Here is a 21,793-nt window from a genome sequence, read left to right as displayed (position 1 = left end):
TCACTTCCACTTCCCCTCGAACAATTTCAAACGCGTAATAAAATATATTTTCGGTTATAGATGCACTTAATTTTATACAATATGCCTAAATTTGATATCTTTTCATCAAACTTTATCTATTAGGCATCGCTTTGATTAGTTATTACACTGATTTGAGCCTTTTTCAAATGTGGCAATTTTTCAATAATGGAAGAAAAAAAGACTGATTCAGACACCGGAAAATCAGATCAATCAATTTAGAATCAAAGATTCGTTATATTAATGAAATTTTTGTTGGATCATGACAGGTATAACAGTAATGGCATATTCCAGTGATTTATAAATATTTCAAAATTTTAAATAGTAATTTAAATAACGTTTTTTCTATCAAAGGGTCGAAAACTAGCACTGGGTCGAAAATTAGATCCCTTACCCTATGTACGTTTCGATGAAGAACAAGAAATTTGCGCATGGATTTTATTTCTTCTCCAGTCAAATATAAATGGAAAAATAAAATTACAGCATAGTTTTTCAAGAACCATAGTGCGTACCGGGCAATATCATATTTAGTGAAAACAGCACTCCATATCAGATGACAAATTTTTTTCATTCAGCGGAAATTCAACTCTGTCGGTTTGTCAATCGGTTCTGCATCACGATTGTAAGTCTTGAATCACGCATTTGCTTCTTAATTATTTCTTATAGACGCCAGTATACTACCACATAGGTTCACATTCGCATGTAATCTACCTGAAATAATAAATAATAATTAGAATTAAATAGGAAATGAGTTTTCAATCTTCGTTTTCTAAACTCTGAAAAATTTTAGTCCTAATGTCAACAAACCTGTTTTTTTTTTTCTCTGTAAAGCTTGCTTTGATCCAACTATAAAAAATTATAGTGTAGACAAGAGATGTCAGAAACGGGTGATTCAAAGTTTATAGCATGCTAGCGTAAAAAGCTGGATGCGGTGAAAGTGATGTTATTAGGCGTGTCTGAATTTGTAGTACTATTATAATGCCTATATGCATTTCTGATGCTAATTTGGGACTAATTATTATTGCTTATGGTTACTTGAGATACTGGATGGAATTAATGTACAACTGAATATGTGTCATATGCAAAAAATAATGTCATAATCTGTGCAAATTTTAAAAATATCTTTCGGTCAGCTATATTATCCAAACATCCCTTAGTGCGGCGGTCATATCGGTGCTGCTGGTGTGATGTCTATTATGATTGCTCATATTAACTCCCGAACGTCGGATCGTCGAGTCTCTGCGATGCGATGCGATGGGAATATAAAAACCACTTTACAACAATTAACTTTTGATGGCGATGATCATTCATCACTTTCGGTTCGGTTCAAAGTAGGTTCCTCCGATATGAACCCTTATTGTGGCCAGAAGCAGTCGGAACGCGGAGTGGGGGGGGTGTGGTAGCTGCCAGCCGCTCTGACTGTTGATCCTTTGTATATTGAGTGAGTGCCCCCAACGGTCTTTCTTGGGCCGAATCGGGCAGGAAAAATGAGCAGTAGCGCGCTTCAATAGAATGATAAATTAATCGAGCGAGCGTTTTTGCTTGACGGTTTCCATCAGAAAAAGATGGGCTTCACGTGTTCTTGTGTTTGGCTGATTGCGGACCGAAAATATCCGTGAAGTACCTATTGGTCATTCTAAACCAAGCAAACGTGTGATCAAAAACTTCGTATATTGCCTAAATTTCTATGAAACATTCTTTTGGACCATAAAGGGTTCATCCTCTTGGCGTTACGTTCCAACTGGGACAAAGCCTGTTTCTCAGCTTAGAGTTCAATGAGTACTTCCACGATTTTTGACTGAGAGCTTTATTTGCCAAAGTAGCCGTTTTTCGCATTCGTATATCGTGTGGCAATTACGATTATACTCTATAGGAAGTGAAGGAAATTTCCATTACGAAAATATCCTGGACCGACCGGGAATCGAACCCAGACACCTTCAGCATGTCTTTGCTAACATAAAGGGTGCCAAACATTAAATTAATCTAATCGACCGATTCTTTTCAAACTTTCAGGTAATAAAATTTAGTAAGCTTTATGCATATTTTTTTCTACCAATTTCAATACCTTAACCTATGATCGCACATTACACTCAACTCCACTCATAAGCTTCTGTACAAGCAGCAGCTCCTTGTGTACGGAAACTCACCTTTTTATCTTATCTGGTTTCTGGCATTACATCCATACAGGGACTGAACCTGCTTCTCAGATTGGTGTTCTTGTGAGCGCTTCCACAGTTATTAGCTGAGAGCTTTTTTTGTCGATTGATCATTTTTGATGGGTCACAGTTAATGTCCTTGGCTTCGCACCACTCCAGGATATCATTTGAAAGGTGGCGCGAAACTAGATCCGGTCAGAAGGCCGTAGAACCCATGGGGTGGCATTAATTAATAATTAGCAACCCAACATTGATTCAACCAGAGGCGCGTCCACGTTCGAAACCATGAGTAGGACAAACGTTGGAAAAGTATGTGCACAGTGAAGCTAAGAAATAACTTAACCTTTTGGAATCCTAGGCTGGAAATTGAAATTTACTATATTTGAGGAGCTCAAACGTAATGTCAGTGACATTTTGGTCGTTTTTGAGTTGAGTTCAGGAAATTCTAATATTTCCAAAGGTCCCAAACGATATTTTCAAGTGATTTTTCCGCTCAACAAAATAATAACATAATTCTTAGCACGGCGTCTTTTTCATGTAACTTTATAACAAAAAAATCGGCATGTCTCAAATTTGGACCAATGAAAGACAAGACGTTTCTCTTTCATTTGCTGCTAAAATCAAAATAATCCATCGGGGGGTCTAGTGCAACTTTTTCTTTTGAAGTTTTGTTGTTTGTAATATCATTTTACATGCACCGTAAATTAGTAAATTTTGAGAAGTGAACTGTTACATTTAGATGAAAATGGTGCAAAAATCTGGTGTCAATATCTTGTAGATTATATTCTAGACTGCTCTACACCTAAAAATTTACAGCCATGGATCCAAGCTGCCTCTTCTTTGCTTCATTCATTGTTCAAATTTGCATTGCTTTTACAACTAAGTATGTCAAACACCTTTTTTCAATTTAGGATTGTAACTCAAGAGCAATATTCATCTTTCTGACTTGGTTAAGGGACAAACGATCGACAAGAGGTCGAGAGGACAACAAATCGAAAAACAAAAGGTTGGAAGACAAATGGTCGAAAATGCAAAAGGTCAAAAGGACAAAAGGTTGACAGTGATTTGCATTATGGAAAATTTAATCATCTTTGAAAGAAGGTTTTTGACCTTTTATCCCCTCTTTATTCCTCTTCGATCTTTTGCCCTTTCGACCTTATGTCATAGATTCCAGAATATTGACAAGTTCACATTTGTGCCAATGACAGACGTAATATAACACTTAATAAATCCAATAATCCAACCCAAATGCAATAGCAGTACAATGTTGACACTATTGTATATGTGCTGGTTATGATGATTGATAGAACATTTCTTTTGTTTGCGATGGAAAAACAAACAGGATTGCTGACAAATATTTTCAGATTAGCTAGTCTAGGGCTGAAAATCTATTAATTAAAGATAATAATATAAATAATAATGCTAACAAATATACACTTCCTTGTTAAATTGATGGTACAAAAGTGCTAATGAATTCAAACAAACATCGATAGGTTTTTTTATGTATTAAGAACGTTTCCAAGGAATAAGTATGACCGAGAAGAAAGCGAGGTAGAAAGTCAAAGTAGAATCGTAATCATATGGATGGTTGTGATGGTTGAGATAGGATAAAGGCTGAACTGATACGTTTAGATGTTCTGAGTAGACTGAGGTATATTTATTTCTCATTCGCTTTAGAGCACATCGTCTCTATCGATCGTTGTGTGAACTGAAGTATTCAAATGCTCTAGTGCAAGCCAGCCCACTATGGGCGGTTTCCATACAGACTGGCGGCCAAAAATTTTATTTTTGTCTCATGTCGTATTTATGAGTTTTATGATACAAATTTGATGTTTTATTTTCAAAAACAAGTTTTCGAGACTAACTTTTGAATAGGGCCTATAGCGAAATATTAAACTTTGTTACTTATAATGCATTTAAGCCATTTATGCGATTAACGTTGTGAAAACCATTATAAATATTAAAACTTACATAGAAATGATAATATGAATGATTTAGCGAAATTCAGTTATTTTCTGAATTAGTTTTTAGCTGTTTTCAATAGAAAATGGTTAAAAATTTTGGAAAAATTTAAAAAGCCTTAAATTAAAAAAGTGCAAATTTGTGCAGCTGAATTCTTCACGATCCTTTAGTTTACATCTTAAAGTACCCTTGGAACTGAATTTCAGCCTGGGACAACTTGGGACAAAAAAGTACTCGATGTGTTAACTATGCGCTTATTCGATTTTTTAACCGCTTTATAAAAAAAAAAAAAAACATCATAAAAGCCACTATTTTGAAGCTTATTTTTATTTTTTTTTTATTGTTTCTAGGAAGCATTTTTTGTAAGCTTTCAAATGGTGTAAAAACATGTTACGTAAGTTTTATAGAAAAAAAAGTTATATTCATTTGAGTAAACCATAGTTTTTGTTAATAAAACAAGTTTTTCTCCATAGGCTCAACTTTGGCATCTCATATCTTTGTGTGCAATGCAAATCATGCCCTAATATTTTAGGTATTTCTTAGCAGACATGTTTACAATGAAATGGCGAACAAGAATTGAAATTTGGGGCACATCACTTTTTTGATTATTGGCCACCTGATAAGCCATAGTGCAGCCACAACAGGTTTAATTCATAACAAATCTATCTGTGAAAAATTGACGTGTGATCGTGGCATTTTGCTTAGAGATCTCAATAAGATGCAGTAATGTTCAGATTTAGCATAGTTTTATTAGAGTTGTACGGAATTCTATAGTAATACATAATAACTTCAATCAGCTTTGAAAATGTTACTCAGTAACTTCACGATTTTGATGCTTAATTACGAAATCATACGAAGCATTAACAAAAATCTCAGGCGAATCATAAGGGTGATGACATATTGAAAGAGAAGAAAAAAGAAGTGAAGTGTTGGCGAAAAGAGAAGAGAAGAGGTAAAAATGGTATGGCATACTGGGAGAGGTTTCGAAAGAGTTTCAATGCGCTCCTTGTTTTCATTGATTTTGTGCTTCAGCAACAGCATGCTGCCTGCAACCAGAGAGAGAGCGCATGGCTGCTTCATTCGGTTTTTTTTCTCTTTTCCCATGTCCATCTGTATCAACTGGCGCCTGTAAAGGCGACTCTGTAGAATGTATAGCAAGGGGGTAAAAATCATTTCATCAAGCAGGAGCATTGCTTCGTGATGACGTACAAGAAAACCGTTCAAATCACAAAGCAAGTTGTTATTCGTCATCATTCGGCAGTCCAGTCCACTAAAAATTTCTATGTATGACCGACAAATTTCATAACGCTAAAGGGGGTGGGTGGGTGTACTGACGATGTTACAGCTCCTATAAAATTTGAAAAATATTCATACAAATTGCGTTACAAGGGGGTGGTTGGGTGTGAAAAATGACATTTTTTTGCGTATGAAATTTGTGAATTAACCCATAAAACCTAAACGAAACAAGTAGAAATAGCAATCCTAGGATATGATTAATAGTATATACAATATTAAAATTATAACAGAATTAATGAGTTGTTGTTAATTTACATGACCGAACACACGATTGAGCACGTTAATGAAATAACCAATGAATAGTTAATCCAGATTTTCATGACACAGTTCTTAAATTTGAATCACTACCAAAATAACTATTAAAAAGACAAATTGATTAATTCAAGATCAAAACATAATTGGTACACACTTGGATTTTTTCTCGTTGTTGGGTAATGTTTTTTACCGGCAACGTACTGTAAATAAATATTTAACTGAAGTTTCGGTATTACAAACGAGATTTACCGAACCCTCCTATATTATATATAAAAAATCAAAACAATGTTCGTCCACTTTTACCGAAATCGCCGTTTTATTTACCGAAAAAACTGTAAATTGTTTAGATTCGCCGTAGACTGTAATTTTTCACCGTACTTCAGTTCGTAGTGCTACAATGCTTAAGGTGATTATAAACGAAGCCAATCCACACCTCAAATTTTCAAGAGCATAAAACTTGAGAGCCAAACAGCGCTCCTAGTTGAAAATTTATCCCATTGGTCACTGCCAACAAGCAAGTAATTACAGTTAACTCTCCCTTACTCGATATTCCGTATCTCGATATCGAGTTAGAGAACCATAGTAAAAGTTGGTTTTCATGGCTAACTCGATGGTCTCTTGGATCGCAGTTGCACTGGTTTTGTGTTCTGTAACTCGATACCTCCCTAACTCGATGGTCCCTTCAATATCGAGTAAGGGAGAGTTAACTGTAGATTAATTTTTATCGTGGACTGTTGAAAGATTCTCCAGTCTTGTGCACTTGAAAATTCGAAGGTTGGCTTCGTTACCGATCAAATTGTAATTTGATATTTTTGAGGCCGCCATATTTGTTTCTGTGTGATAGTCAACGCGATAGTATTGCATCCGTTTAATATTCTCTGATTGTTTTCCGTAAGTAGGTACGACCTGAGTGATTTTATTAAAAAACCTATTGTTTAAGGTTGAATAAAATATTTTCGTTGTAGTACTTGTCGTTGTAACTGCCCAATTACGTTTCTGGATAGCATCATCACATTAACCAACATAAACACCTATGACGGATTCGGTGGCGGTTTTTTGCAAAAGAGGTGAACAGTTGCATATGAGCTAGGATTGTAGCTCAAGATTTGAAGTGCGCGTTCGAGTTGTTGGTGATGCCACTGGTTTCCCATCTTCATAAACAGACGAGCAGTTCATCTTCAAACGGTATAAAAACGAAAACGCGAAATAAATCGATGGACTTTGACATCAATATGCAATTTATTTTGTTCTTATCATTCTATTTTATTGTTCGGTAATCCTTAGCTTTACCGAAAATATTACCGAGCGCTCAGCGGTTTATATTTCGCTAAAAAAATTACCGGAGTCGGTGATATTTTCTAAGTGTGTACTGGTTGTGCATAATGATGGCTATTAGGCCAACACACTTAAACAGAATCGCCGAGAACAAAATCGGCAAAACTTTTACCGATATCTCGGATGTTTACCCAATCTTGGTAAATTTTGCCGAGATCTCGGCAAAAAATGTGGATTGAAAAATTACGTTTAAGTGTGAACCGAATATTAAAAAATAAGTATAATTTTCGAGAAATTTGAAGTTTAATGCCTTTTTTCACACAAAATTAAATGATTAAACTTCAATTGTTATGAACGAAGAATTGCTTTACATTTACTAAAGCAACACACTAGTTATAGATATAAGATCATGTTTGTATCTACGGAATGAAATATTCTTTTAAATGTGTACCTTTCCTTCGAGCACTGTAAACGTTTAATGGGTATCCTTTCGATGTCATAAACAAGATCACGAATGGCTCCAAATGCAGTTCGTTTTTAGGTAAAATTTGAGAACAATTTACCACTTTATCATAGTAAAAGCTGGGGCTATAATAATTGAAAATATAACGACTCTTTTATTTATAAGTGATGGAACATTGTGAGATTTTATTGTTTTCTATGGAATGGCCAAATGATAATTTTGAGTTAGGAAATTTTATTGTATAATATTGAAAATCAGTTCAGTGGTACAAAGCACATTTTATTTTTCAAATATAAAGGGTTCTTTTTGTGTTTGTCAATTGAATTTTCTCAAAACTGTTTTCATCAGATCCAAATTCACGCACAATATGAGTGCTGCAAAAAATAGTTTAAATAGTCTTCTAGCGTTTTGACGCGTCGAAGCACCACACGCACTGCTTTCACGCTTTGGCACACTTTCCATGCCACTTCGCATCGCTTCAGTATGCCATGTAAGCGCGATTTTCATACAACATGCATGGAGAGACCTTCAACGCGTACGCTTCTCTTTTACATCCTCGACTTCAGTTTGTACTAGGTAATACGGTTTGAGAATGTCTTATGTCTTATCGTTTTTTTCTATACCGCATCGACAAAGCAATCCACACGAAGCAAGTTTGTTTTATGTAAGCCATAGAATTGCACAGAATTTCTGAAAATTTCACAAAATTTAATTGTCACTTGATTGCATCGTAATCAAGAATTCTTATGTGAATTCATTAATTTAGAGGCGTTTTGCAAAATCAGATACTCAAGGTTTATCCGATCAAATTGGCTGGAACCCATTATGGCGTTGTTTTGGTTTTGTTTTACGTAGGATTGGATTGATTTATTTTAGATAGGTGAGGAGGATGGGACGAATAATATTGCATTTTCTTTGAAGTTGAATTTTCGATGAAAATCCATCTAATTTTCGAATTAAGATATTTGTATTAGTTTATTGGTTGCTAAACCATCTGACAGTGAACAATCTGTTTTTCAAATCCCCTGAATGGAGTCATATAAAGCCAAGAGAACTCCTAAAATTATACAAGAGCTAATGTTTAAACTGTTGATAGTTTAAATCAAACATCAGGCTCACATTATCAACTGTTCATATTCTTCGACATCTTTTTATCTCGTATTATTAGGAAAATATATACAGGAACCAAAACAAATAGCAATAAGTAATATTCGATTGACGAATCATAATTAGTCATTATTAATTTATTGTTGAAAAATGTTAGTAATGTAATATGTCAGTATCATAGACACTTAAAACAGAGGTTAGAGCTGAACAAGCACAATATTATTCACTCCTATTCTTGTTTACGTTCGAAAACAGTTTTTCATTTACGCCAGCAAAACCAAGTAGGAATTCTTCCATCACATTTAATGAAAAAGGATATTCTGAAGTAGTGATCAACTGGAGAAAGCAATGAAATAATTTGAAAAACAAAAATACTGATTAACAGTGTATTAATAAATCAGTTGTAATTACAGTTAACTCTCCCTTACTCGATATTGAAGGGACCATCGAGTTGAAGAGGTATCGAGATACAGAACACATATTTTTGAAAATTTTAAACTTTTTATAATTTTGACAAAATACATTCAGAATAGTTATTTTCACGTAAAAAATAATACAATTTTACCACATTTACCTATGTGACACTTTTTACCGTTCAGCAAAAAATAAAAAAATAGCACCCACAAATTGGCAGTTAACTTTATTTTTACTATCAATTTAATCATAAAAATCAAATTCATGAAATTTATTTACGTTTGGAGGACATTTGGAACTTTTCATGAAAATATCGGGTTAGAGAGGTATCGACTTACAGAGGTATCAAAGCATGCTAGATTGAAGGAGAAGGATTAAAATTAAATTACAAAAATAAAAGTTACAAAAGTTAATACATCAACCATTAATTTTCCTATTTATGGATTTAATGCATTACCAAACGTTCTGATCCGTGCTCCATTCACGCCCAAAACGAGCGCAGTCATATCACATTCCTCTAGCGTTCACTAGCGTTCTTGCGCGTCGAAGCATCAAATGATCTTCACAGAACTCTTTGAACCTCTTCGCTTCTCCTTCAGTATACCAGGTAAGCGCGTTTTCCATATAGTTTGCATTGAGAGAGCTTTGACTCTTTTCTTTTCTCTCCTTTTATCCCTTCTCTACTCCTGCAATATGTCATCGCCCTAAGAGTATCCGATTACTCCAAAAAGGAGACGAAAACGGTGATCTTTAGTGCATACAAACTTGTTTGCCATTTATATCCAGCAGATCTCAAGTACTATGTTTCGTGTATGATGTGTTCAAATCTTATGAAAGCGCCAACTCGAACGACTTTTGATGCTAATGTTCCATCGAAAGAAGTTCAAGTTGGTGCTATAATTGAATAAGAAGAGTCACAGAATTTAAAATCATGACGTTTGTGCCGTCGCATTTTGGTACTAAAACCTAGTGGTCCCATATTACGGAGTTTCCGGTGGTCATTCCGGTGCTCCAAAAGGACCAAAAGGAATAACCATCCATTCATTTTTTTTTTTTTTGAAAAAATACACCCAAACATAATAAATTGTTAGTTGGACACAATTCATTTGGTTTTGGGGCATAAATTCGAGTAATTTCATCGAATTGTCCAGATTTACTACCTTCCGGGACTCCAGGAACCGGTTCCGCATGAACCATACTGGGCCGAAATTTTCAAGGGATGTGCGCTGGTATTTGATTCCTTATTACAGATAAATTTTATGCCAAAATGTCCATCAACCGAATAGTACCGATATGAATTACATATACAAAACTGCGATGGAAACTTACTCTTCGGATGTTCCGGGTTTCCAGAACCGGGTATGAATAAGTAAATGATGTGAGAATCTTTATTCATAGTTCACGTGAATACCTATTCAACAATATGAGGACGATTCAGATTACTTCTTTAGTTACGAAACTACACGTCGTCAAAGTAAGGGTCTCTTAAGGGGCTTTTTTCAGATGAATCAGGTTTCCGGTAACCAAAGCGACCCAATTCCGGATCTCCGGAAGGGTTTCTGAAACTAGATATGTGTACCTTTCATATAAGCTCAACAGAACTCAATTCGGTTAACACACTGATTTTTTCGAGCTGTTTAAATTTCCGTGTCGAAAATGACCCAAAGTCAGAGTTTGTACCTTTTTTATAGAAGCTCCCCTAGGAGTCATTCAAAACTTTTGTTTCCGCAAAAATAAAATCCCACAAAAAATAATTGTCATAAACCCTCACATTGCTAGGTTATTTCAATCAAAAATTACAATGATTTGAATTTTTAAATGGGTCAAAAAAGTCCCTAGGTGCTTACTAAGGTAAAGTTTTAACCCAAAGTCCGTAAAAAATATTGAAAAAAAAATTGCTCCAGACCCCCCGACCGATTATTTAACCCAAAGTCCGTAAAAAATATTGAAAAAAAAATTGATCCAGGCCCCCCGACCGATTATTTTTGTTTTAGTTGCAAATGAAAGGGGACAATTATGGCTTTCTTGTGTCAAAATTTCAGACATGCCGAATTTTTTGTTTTGAAATTGCTCTACGAAACACTCCGTGTTAGAAGACTGTTTGCATTTTGACTCCCATACAATTTTTATTGATTGCTAAAAATTGCTGAGAAAACTTTGAAGCATCGAAAAGAAAACTTCTTAAAATTGGATTTTTGTCGCTGTCACGGTCATCCTTTTGCTGTCGTTACCACAAGGCTTTTCGTCATTACAGAGGTGGTAGCGACTGAGTGCCTTAAAATGAGGAAATTAGAGACCTATTGCCTGAAAAGTGACCTAAAAAGAACCAACAAGAGGCCGGAAAGTGATTAAATAGGAAACAAGAAAACGAAACCTTATGAATCAATGCACGAGTTCATTATTTGAGCTGGTTGGTTTCCACTATCCGCTGTGCTGGCGTAGCCATCGCTTTCGCTGTCCTGACCTTTTGTGCCTATGTTCTCTGCGCCATTCAGGTGTTCATCGTAGTGCTGCTTCCACCATTTGATCATCTCGCGTCCGTCCGTCAAGATGCTCCCATCTTTATCCTGGCACATCTCAGCTCGCGGCACGAAGCCTTTACGGGATGTGTTGAGCCTCTGATAAAACTTTCGCATTTCTTGAGAACGGTACAGCAACTCCATCTCTTGGCATTTTACCTCTTCCAAGCAGCGCTTTTTGTCCCAGAATAGTCGGGTTTGCTGTTTCCGCTTCAGACAGTATCGTTTCACGTTTTGCCGCGTACCATGCTGCAGCATTGCAGCCCGCGCTGCATTCTTCTCCTCTAAAACCTCCTGACACTCTTCGTCGAACCAATCGTTTCTTGAACTCCGTTCCACATATCCGACAATGCTTTCGGCAGCGTCGTTAATGGCTGCTTTGACTGTCCTCCAGCAGTCCTCAAGAGGGGCCCTATCAAGCTCTCCCTTATCCGGCAACGCTGCCTCAAGATGCTGCGCGTACGCATTGGCGACATCCGATTGTTTCAGCCGCTCGAGATTGTACCGAGGCGGGCGTCGGTACCGTACATCGTTGATGACGGATAGTTTTGGGCGCAGTTTCACCATCACCAGGTGTGGCCATATTATTGGAGGCGGCAAAATCTATCAGTCGTAGGCCGTTCTCGTTCATCAGCCGGTGGGCGCTGAACTTTCCAATCGTCGGTCTGAACTCCTCCTCCTGGCCAACCTGAGCGTTCAAATCTCCTATGATGATCTTGACGTCGTGGCTTGGGCAGCGGTCGTACTCGCAATCGAGCTGCGTATAAAATGCGTCCTTGTCATCATCAGTAGTTCCGGAGTGTGGGTTATGCACGTTGATTATGCTGAAGTTAACGAATCGGTTTCAATCAACTCACCTGTAAAAAAATCTGAACTGCTACGGCAAATGAAATGTAATATGTTGTTAACACAATGTTAATAAAATCTTAAATTTGTTTCATCAAATTAGGATGATAGTGTTGTCTAACACAGAACACCAAGATATAAGAGATTGATGTAATGTTCACAATGATACTAATGAAGAAATTAAAAAAATAAATAATCGGCCCTGGATTCTTAACTTGCACATTCGTTCATTGATCGGTCATCACGCGTATTTGCTTATCACCCATCACTATGAAAGCTGTTCCTAGCTCACGTGTGTTGCCGCAGCTCTGGTAAAAAATCATAGACAAATGGGAAGATATCGAGATGTAGAACATCGAGATGTATTAGCAGCAAAAATATGAAAATTGTTGCAAATATGTAAAGATGCAATTTTCTCATCGAGATGATTTTACCAAAGAGACTCCGACTCTAGTTACTATGATTGATTTCTCAACGCAACGGAAAATCCCAATCACTTTATCCTATAATACATGCTCATCAACCTACCAATTATCACACATGTTTGAATAAAGGTAAACTGCAGTTGCGCCCACGATAAGCCACTTCCCGCAAGTCACAACTGCACCGCAGCCAATTTACTTTTCAGGTAAAACTAAAAATCATTTCCTTGTAGGAAATGATTAACCTACTAAATGAATTTGATTATCCGCAACAGTAGCTCTTCCATGTGGGTAGAGGTATATATATATTTTTTGATTGGACGTGGCCGCGCATCAGGCAGCAGAGGAACCCATTATTGTCGATGTTGGAACAAAACAACAACAATGCGTTATAGCCTTTCACAGAAAACGACGCGCACTGAAATGGAAAAACAGTGGAAAGAACTATGCTAATAGATTAATGTAACATTATCGCGAGTTGGCGCGTGAATAGTGCGAACCAAGCGAACGAAAAACAATGAATTTGCGCTTGCGGCTCAAACCGATGCGATGGGCGCACCAAGCCGAAACATTTTCATTAAATCATCCGGTTTTGTCGACGGGGTTTGGGACCCATAAAAGGGGGAAAGGGGCCTTGCAGAAAAAAAAAGATCGTCTTGGAAATTGCATAATCCATTTTTCAAAGCCTCCTACGTCCTACCCGGCCCCGCCGAAAGTCTAAATCAGTCAGTCAGTGGGTGGTTGTTTGTGGATTTATGCCTACTGCGTTTAACGGTGATCGCCATAAGGAAAAAGTGCTCATATTTATTTATAATGTTTTTCTCCGCATGTTTCGAGCGATGTTTATGATTTTCAGTTTAATTCATTTTTCCATTCATTGTTATGCTTCGACACGGAACAACTCGGTAGCTGAAGTGGTGCTTCCAATCAACACCTAGGAAATATGGGCGCAGCTTTGGAGAATAATCTACGATTGGCTCCGGGTTAAACATGTCTGTAATTTATAATGTAAATTAAGTGGAGATGTGTAACGTTTGAGTGGCGTATGTATAACATTTTTAATCAATAAAAAAGGACGTTCCTCTACATTAAACTGGCCCAACTCAGTATGGGAGAAAAATAGAGTTGTATGATTCCACGGGGCACCCCCCAGGATTATTTCTCGGAGTTAGAGGAAAACTTTCTGAAAAAATCAGCTCATTTGGTCGTGCCATGAGCTAGCGCATTTGATTAGAAGTTAATATGGGATTTTCAGCTCAAACATATGAGCAATAGCACATCATCTACTGTTTGGTTCAGGAAAATTGATGATCGCGTTCAATTGGACCCAGAATGTCGAAAACACTACTTGATGTAATAGCGAACAATATTGTAGAAGATTGTACCATGATCAAAATTAATAAAGTTGGTGTTTTAACCATCTGAAGTATATCATGCAATACTGCTTGTATTACTTCAACATAGCTTGGAGGTAGCCACTAAGCGCATCATAGCCACCTATGACACTGGCCGCGCTGAGGTACATGTCGCATGCATATAAGTGACTGTACGGGAGTGCTTCTAAGAATGGGGTACCGTTTCAAAGGAATGGAATAAGCTTGGAAAGCGTCTGACTTCAACGGAGGTTTATTAGCAAGTGAACAGTTATGAAAAATAACAAGCTCTTAGTTACTAGGGTCGGGCGTAGCCAGGGATATCTTGATTGTTTAGCTACTTAGATTACACCCCCTCTCAATCAGATAATCCAATCTTCATCTTCAGGGTCTTAAACCGGCTGAACTCCAGGGCCTTTGTAAAAATATCCGTCAATTGATTCTGCGTCTTGATGGGTTCAATCTTAAGCATCCCGGAAGCTACATGATCACGCACGAAATGATGCTTGACATCTATATGTTTGGTGCGTTTTGTCTCCAGGTTCTTCGCCATACAAATGCAACTACGGTTGTCCTTGTACAGGGTAACAGGTTTGGTGGATTCTTGAAGGCCTTCAAGTATTTCTTGCAGCCACAAGGATTCTGCAACCACTGCACTAAGCGCGATGTACTCCGCCTCGCTAGACGAAGTTGCAGCCGTGGTTTGCTTCTTACTGCACCAGGTCACCGTGGATCCAAATACATCAAACAGGTAACCGCTTACCGATTTCCGGTCTTCAGTATCTGACGCCCAGTCGGCGTCAACGTACCCAACCAATGGACTACTAGTTGGGTTACGCTTGAACTGTAACATCAGCTTCTTTGTTGCTTGCAAGTAACGGACAGTTCGTTTCAGGGCTTGCCAATGCTCGACGGTCGGCTGTTGCTGGAAACGCCCCAGGTAGCCAACAGGATAACAAATGTCCGGTCGAACGCTGAGCATCACGTACATCAGTGATCCCAGCAACTTACGATATGGTTGGTTTGCGTCCGGTACATTTCGATCGAGCACCAGGCCTTTTTCCATCGGTGTACGAACAGAATTGCACTCAGCCATTCCAAAACGGGTCACCAGCTTTTCGATGCTGGCATCTTCAGAAAAAAGAAAGCTTCAGCTGCCCATGAAGCCCATTGTGACTATCGCCTCGTTGAATCGCTCATTCCAACATCTGGGAGATTGCTTCAAACCGTACAAGGACTTCACCAACCGACAGACTTGACCTTGTTTCGCAGCTACGCCATCCGGGACTTCCATGAAGATGGTTTCTTTCAAGCGACCGGGGAGAAACGCGGTACGAACATCCATTTGGTGGATCGCCGATGTACGCCAACTGCCAATACGGTGCGGATGGTTGCCAGGCGAACCACCGGAGCATACGTCTCTTCGTAGTCGTGACCTTGATGCTGGAGATACCCCTTCGCCACCAGTCGGGCTTTGTAGCGAACCGGTCTACCGTTTTTGTCCTCCTTCAGTCGAAACACCCACTTGGATTTGAGCGGTTTCACGTCCTTGGGGCAGGTCACAAGTTGCCAGACATTGTTCTTCTTCAACGACTCCAACTCGTTTGCCACAGCACGCATCCAATCGTCTTTGTCATCTCGGCGGGCGATTTCACCAAGCGTTTAGGGTACATCTGAGGACAATGGGACAGCAGAAATTGCTCCGTAACCAACGAAATAGTCGAGCAACTTACCCGGAAGTGTGCGCTCCCGATCGCTGCGCCTCACCATCGCTTGTCCTTCGGACTCGTGGTGTTCTGGTTGCGATGGGAGCGCCGAAGCTGTTGCCTCGTCCATATCATCATCGGAATCATCAAGCTGGTCTAGCAGATCTTGCTGGTCTGGTTCTTCGAACTCTCTTGCCACTTCTGGTTCTTGCGTAACGGGTTCGGCTTCGGCTTCATCATCCCCCTCTTTTTCGTAGGAACATTGGACTACCAACGGTGAATCTGTTGTGGCTTAATTGTCAACTTCATACGGAAAACGACCTTCATCGAACTTCACGTCCCGAGCCACGATGATCTTCTGATGAGTTCGATTCCAGAGCCGATAGCCATTCGGCGCGTAGCCGACCATCACCGCTTCAAAACTATTTGCGTCCAGCTTCTTTTGTTGCTGACCAAGCGAAGGCTCTGCATCCGAAAATTCGAAGCTTCTCCAGATTGGATTTCACTCCTAGCCACAGTTCCGCGGGGGTCTTCTGGACCGACAGGGCTGCCGTCGGACTCCGGTTCATTAGGTACACACCAGTCAAGGCAGCTTCACACCACATTTTTTTCGGTAATCTGGAATCTGTAACATTTGTCAATGTCCCATTAATATAAATTAAAATAATTTAATAAAATTGTAATAGTATTGCGTATTTAGGAGTTAGGTTTTTGTATTATATAAACTTATTAAAAATAAAACCGCCCATTGACACGCCGTCCGCTACCAACGTCGCTGGTTACCAGCTGCCACAACCACGATATGGTTGGTATACGTGGTTAGCCGGAAATGCGAGAGAGCGGGAGAGAAAACGCCCATAGCTGGGGGTTTTGTTGGAGCTCGAGCTCGATGGATGGGGCAATTGAAATTCAGCTAGCAAGGTGTGCGGATCACATAAAATCAGTCGAAGTGTTATAAATCGTGTCCGAGACAAGTTCTCGCGTGTGCGGTCGATAACCGGGAGCATACTGGGTCCCCCGAGTGCAATAATCCTTCAGAGGAGTCGGATAGTGCGACGATTGCGTTAATTTAAAACTACCTCCGAAACCGAGATACGAAGTGGTGTGTTAAAACAGCCAAAACTCCGCCCCTTTAACTGTGACGCGAGTGACCCACGTTTCGCGCCAAGAATTTCCGCGAGTGCCCTAAGTGTGTGGTGGTCGCTGAGACCGCGTCCCGATGCCCGTATCCGACGCCCATTCATCCACCGGCGGCGGTGACATCACTGCAAGCGGAGCGGCGGCGCGGGCGCAACGTAAATTGCTCACGAGTGGCAGAGTAGGCAGCCCCTGAGGTTAAGGTAGGTTGCATGAACCTCTAATTTGTTATAAATCTATAAGCATAGCACGTACCTTTTCGATGAGCGTTCGATTGAACCGCTCGGCCACCCCATTTTGTTGCAGGGAATATGCAACTGTCGCCTCGATTTGAATTCCTTTGTTCTTGTACCATTTCTTCTGCTCATTGGATCCATACTCCTTGCCTTGATCCACCGTCAGCTTCGAAATTTTCTTGTCAAAAGCCGCAGTCACCATTGCTTCGTATTCTCGGAACCGCTCGAAAACTTGACTCTTTTTCTTCATCAGATAAACCACCGAAAAATGGCTGTAGTCATCGATGAAAGATACGAAATAGCGTGAGCCATCCCACGCCGGGGGGTCGATAGTTCCACATACGTCCGAATGGATTCTCTCCAGAACCCGAGTTGCACGTTGACGAATTCCGTCGAAGGGCTCACGGCACTGCTTGCCCTGCACACATGGTTCGCAAAATCCGATCTTCTGTGGCTTCGTTCTGATACCTTCAACCATATTGTGCTGGACCAGCTTCGAGATTGCTTGTTGGTTCAGGTGACCCAGCCGACGATGCCACAACTCACTCACCTCAGCGTGACATACATTCGCAGAAGACGCTTGAAGCTTGACATCCAACTCGTACAAACTTTCTTTCAAGTACGCTGTAGCAATAACTGTGTTGTTTTTCTGCAAGGTAGCACCGAGATTTCAGCCTTGGCCAATTTCTTGACATACATCAAGTTGTCTCTTAGCTCCGGCACAAACAGGACTTCGTTGATCGTTATCTGAACACCCTTGTTGCTCACACCTTCGATGGTTCCTTTCTTTCGAGCTTCCAAAGTTTCACCGTCCTTCGCGACGTTGATGATGATTGGACTTGATAGCTTGCTCAACGACGAGAACACGGCAGCATCGTTGTTACCGTTTGTAACAATAAGCCTGTTAGTTTGTAAGTTTTTGTTTTTTCTATTATTATTATTTATATGTCTCCGTGAAATTTTAAATTTAAATTCTATTGCATGCCATAAAAACACCCCTACACCTGATATAAATTTAGTACACTACACTACAATAAAAACTAGCTATAAATAAATGTATGACAGTTAGAGTTCAGTGGAGGAAAAGTAAGAGAAAAAGACTACCCAACGATAGAGGGATTAGACATCGGAGAAGGATAGATTCGGTCTATTTCCTATAAGGATCCAATTCGAAGTGGACGTTAGAAGGTAAAAGAAAGTTAAAAGGAAGTTAAGAGAGTTAAGAAAGAGAAGTGGGGAGCGAAGAAGCGAATCAGGTATGCCTGTGACTGCAGAAAAATTGTTAGACCCTAAAAGGTTATATTCGTGAATTTAGGACCCGTGGAGTTTAATCCTGGAAACTCCTTCCGGATTGAATCCCTCAGAGCCCACTATGGCATTTGAACCCAGGTTGGTAGCAGAACGAAGCCTGCTCCAAGACCATTTGGCTGAGAACGCAGAACTCCGTGGCCGACGACCCAGTTTCGAAGGACGCTAACCTCCAGGACAGGTCGTTCTCAGGAGTCGAAGCTAACGAGCGTCCATTCCCAGCACCCCGTTCAGCTTTTCCACGCTGTCAGCTCCGCCGAACAAGCTCCGCAGTCTACAGTGCCGCCACCCCTCCAGGAATTCCCGAGCATACCGGCCGGTTAAGTAGAATTAAATTTAATCAATTACACTACACTGCACACCCACCACACAGCTATGTACAAATAGGGCAATATCTATATAAATAAAAATGGAATGGTGTTTGTATGTCACGAAATGGCTTACGAACGGGCCAACGGATTTGAATGATTCTTTCTCAGTTTTGTTCGTCAAGGGTTCCGACGTGTTTGTGTGTATATAAATCCCAGGATATTCACCGGGAAAGTTGAAAACGAGCGCGAAAAAAACTGTCATTTTATATGGGACGATCAAAAGCGTTGTTCAACAGCCTACTTGATGGCAAGACGAAGTTTGCCGGGACCACTAGTACAGGATAAATTGTGAAACAGTAAATCTTTCAATTACACCCAACCCAATATCCGAGGCCTGATTAGCCTAATAGAGTACTCCAGCCGACCTTGAGACCAGAGAGGTGCTCCAGATCGTGCTAGCCAAGAAAAGAGGTCCTTGACGCACCCAACCTCAAAAGGCAGGCCGTTGCTTAGCCAAGCTTGCCGAGGTCTTTGTCCTGGTAACCCACGTGTTGGCCAACCTAGCAGTAACATCGTTCACTAGATGATCGCTTGATCCGCTGTCTAGCTTGAAGCTCAATCGTCCGCCACTATTTCGGGCTTCACCTGTGCGACCAGCCATAAAACTTACCGCCTTGCTTCCAGATCCGCCGAGTAGCCGAGTTCGCTTCACTGGGGTTCTTCTGCCGGCAGTCCTTCTTCATGTGCCCTTTCTTGCCGCACTTATGGCACTTTCCGATGAATTTCTTCGGTCGATCCTTATTCTTCTCACCTAAAACGCCGTAGATTTCTCGATCGTGCTGTCCTGTTGCCGTTCGAGCTGCTTGACTTCTTCACCCAGAAGCCGTTGCTTCACTACGTTCAAGGTCAGGTTATCGTCACCGAGGTTCTCCAGAGCAGTTATCAACGGGTCATACCTTTCCGGGAGCGTACCAAACAGCGTTAACATCATATCCGGTTCCTTCAGTTCCGCGCCTGATACTCGTAGTTGCCGGATCAGATCGTCGAACCGCACCAAATGGTTCCGCATGGTTTCGCCTTCATGTAGCTTCAAGCGCATGAGTTGCTTCCGGACCAGATTTTGCGTCGCTAACGATTTCGTGGCATGGCTCTTTTGCAATGCTTGCCACATATGCTTAGCCGTTTTTGCTTCGCGTACCGTCTCCAGGCACTCATCTCCCAGGAACCCGATCAACCACGACTTTGCCTTCTTGTCCGCCTCGTCGAACTTCGCTTTTTCAGCAGCTTCTTCCGGGGCATCCTTCGTCAGGGTATGTTCCACTCCCATAGCGTCCAGGTACGCACGTACATGAAAACTCCAGTTATGGAATCCAGGACCTCCTTGGTATTGAGGTATACCGTGCACCGAATCCTTTCCCGACGAGCCCATAACCTCTTAGAATGGGGTACCGTTTCAAAGGAATGGAATAAGCTTGGAAAGCGTCTGACTTTAACGGAGGTTTATTAGCAAGTGAACAGTTATGAAAAATAACAAACTCTTAGTTACTAGGGTCGGGGGCGTAGCCAGGGATATCTTGATTGTTTAGCTACTTATATTACATAATTTTTTTTTTTTTTTTAATCTTTATTTGAGTGTATTTTAACGCACGAGGGCTAGTTCTACACTTATATATTACATAAGCCAAACTCTCAAAAACTGAAAAAGTAATGTAAATGAGATTAAATCCAGATACAACCTTCTGCAATTATGTTCATTAGGGTATCAACTAGTGTATTTGTCATTCTGGGCTTATTTGAACGCGAACGATTAGTATACGGAACGAAACAATGACATAGGATCAATTTTCAATATATTTGAGACGAATATCCCATATAAACTTCAAATCGAATGCGCCAGCTGGTGGAGCAACCAATTGAGTTGAAATTTTGAGATGAGAGAGCGTTTTTCTTACCCTAAGGCATATCTAGGGGGTGCCCCGTTGAGTTTTACAACTTTTTTGTTTAAGGGCCAGTCTACTCTACATGAATATTGTAACTCTTCAGAGGGAAATAAGAATTCCACTACTTTGAAAGTTCTCTTAGAACACTCAGATGAGTAGCAATAGATATTCGTCATCTTCGTCATACTCTATGTAAAAAGGAAGGGTAAAACAATAATAAAAATGCAAATGATTCGTGTTAATACTCTTCATTTGTGTTATCATTGTCATCTACATGCTTCGTCATCCTCCTCCTCCTGCAGCATCCATCCCTTGAGCAGCAATTCCAGCGAATTTCAAACGAAAATATGCGCCGACAATCCCTCATAATCGCCTCGCCAAAGTTTATTAGTCAAGCACATAATTCGAGGGGTGTTTTCCTACGGTGGCGGTTGCCTCAAAAACCTACTTAATGCAGAGGACTTCATCACCATTCGCCGACCACCAACCGAAGCGCGCAACCACCAAAGAAATCAACTGCAAGCCGATGAACGAACAGACGAGGCGAGGAATAATGTTAGAATAATGCCATTATCCTGCTATAAGCTAATACATTCATTCGGTGGTGGTGTCCCACCCTCGTCATTAAGGTGGTCCATTTTTAAACGATAAAACAAATTAAGCTGTGAAACAAAATTCTTTATATGAAGAAACCAACTTTTGCGATATGTGATGCTTTGTACATACGATCCCGTAAAAGATGTCGTCAAAAGACCTTATACGCACAAACGTTCACAGTAACACAAACTTTCTAGGGGTTCAAATGACCATATTTGAGAGGAAGGGGGTTAAGTGGGTGGTGGTTGCTTCGTTACTCAAGATTTTCGTAGTTTAATAATTATGGACCACCCTAATTGTCATCCTTGCAACGTCATCATCGTCAGCATCCACCCTCTCTCTCTCATAAAGGACGACCGTGTTCTGGTAATTTGTGCGCCCGGGAGGGTGATGGAAATTAAATGAGATTGTTATTGTTATTTATTAGCACTTAATATAGGACGTATTAGATA

The sequence above is a fragment of the Aedes aegypti genome, chromosome 1, assembly GCF_002204515.2.
Source record: "Aedes aegypti strain LVP_AGWG chromosome 1, AaegL5.0 Primary Assembly, whole genome shotgun sequence".
Classification (NCBI taxonomy): domain Eukaryota; kingdom Metazoa; phylum Arthropoda; class Insecta; order Diptera; family Culicidae; genus Aedes; species Aedes aegypti.
The sequence above is the reverse complement of the archived record's forward strand: the minus strand, read 5'-3'. Positions refer to the sequence as shown.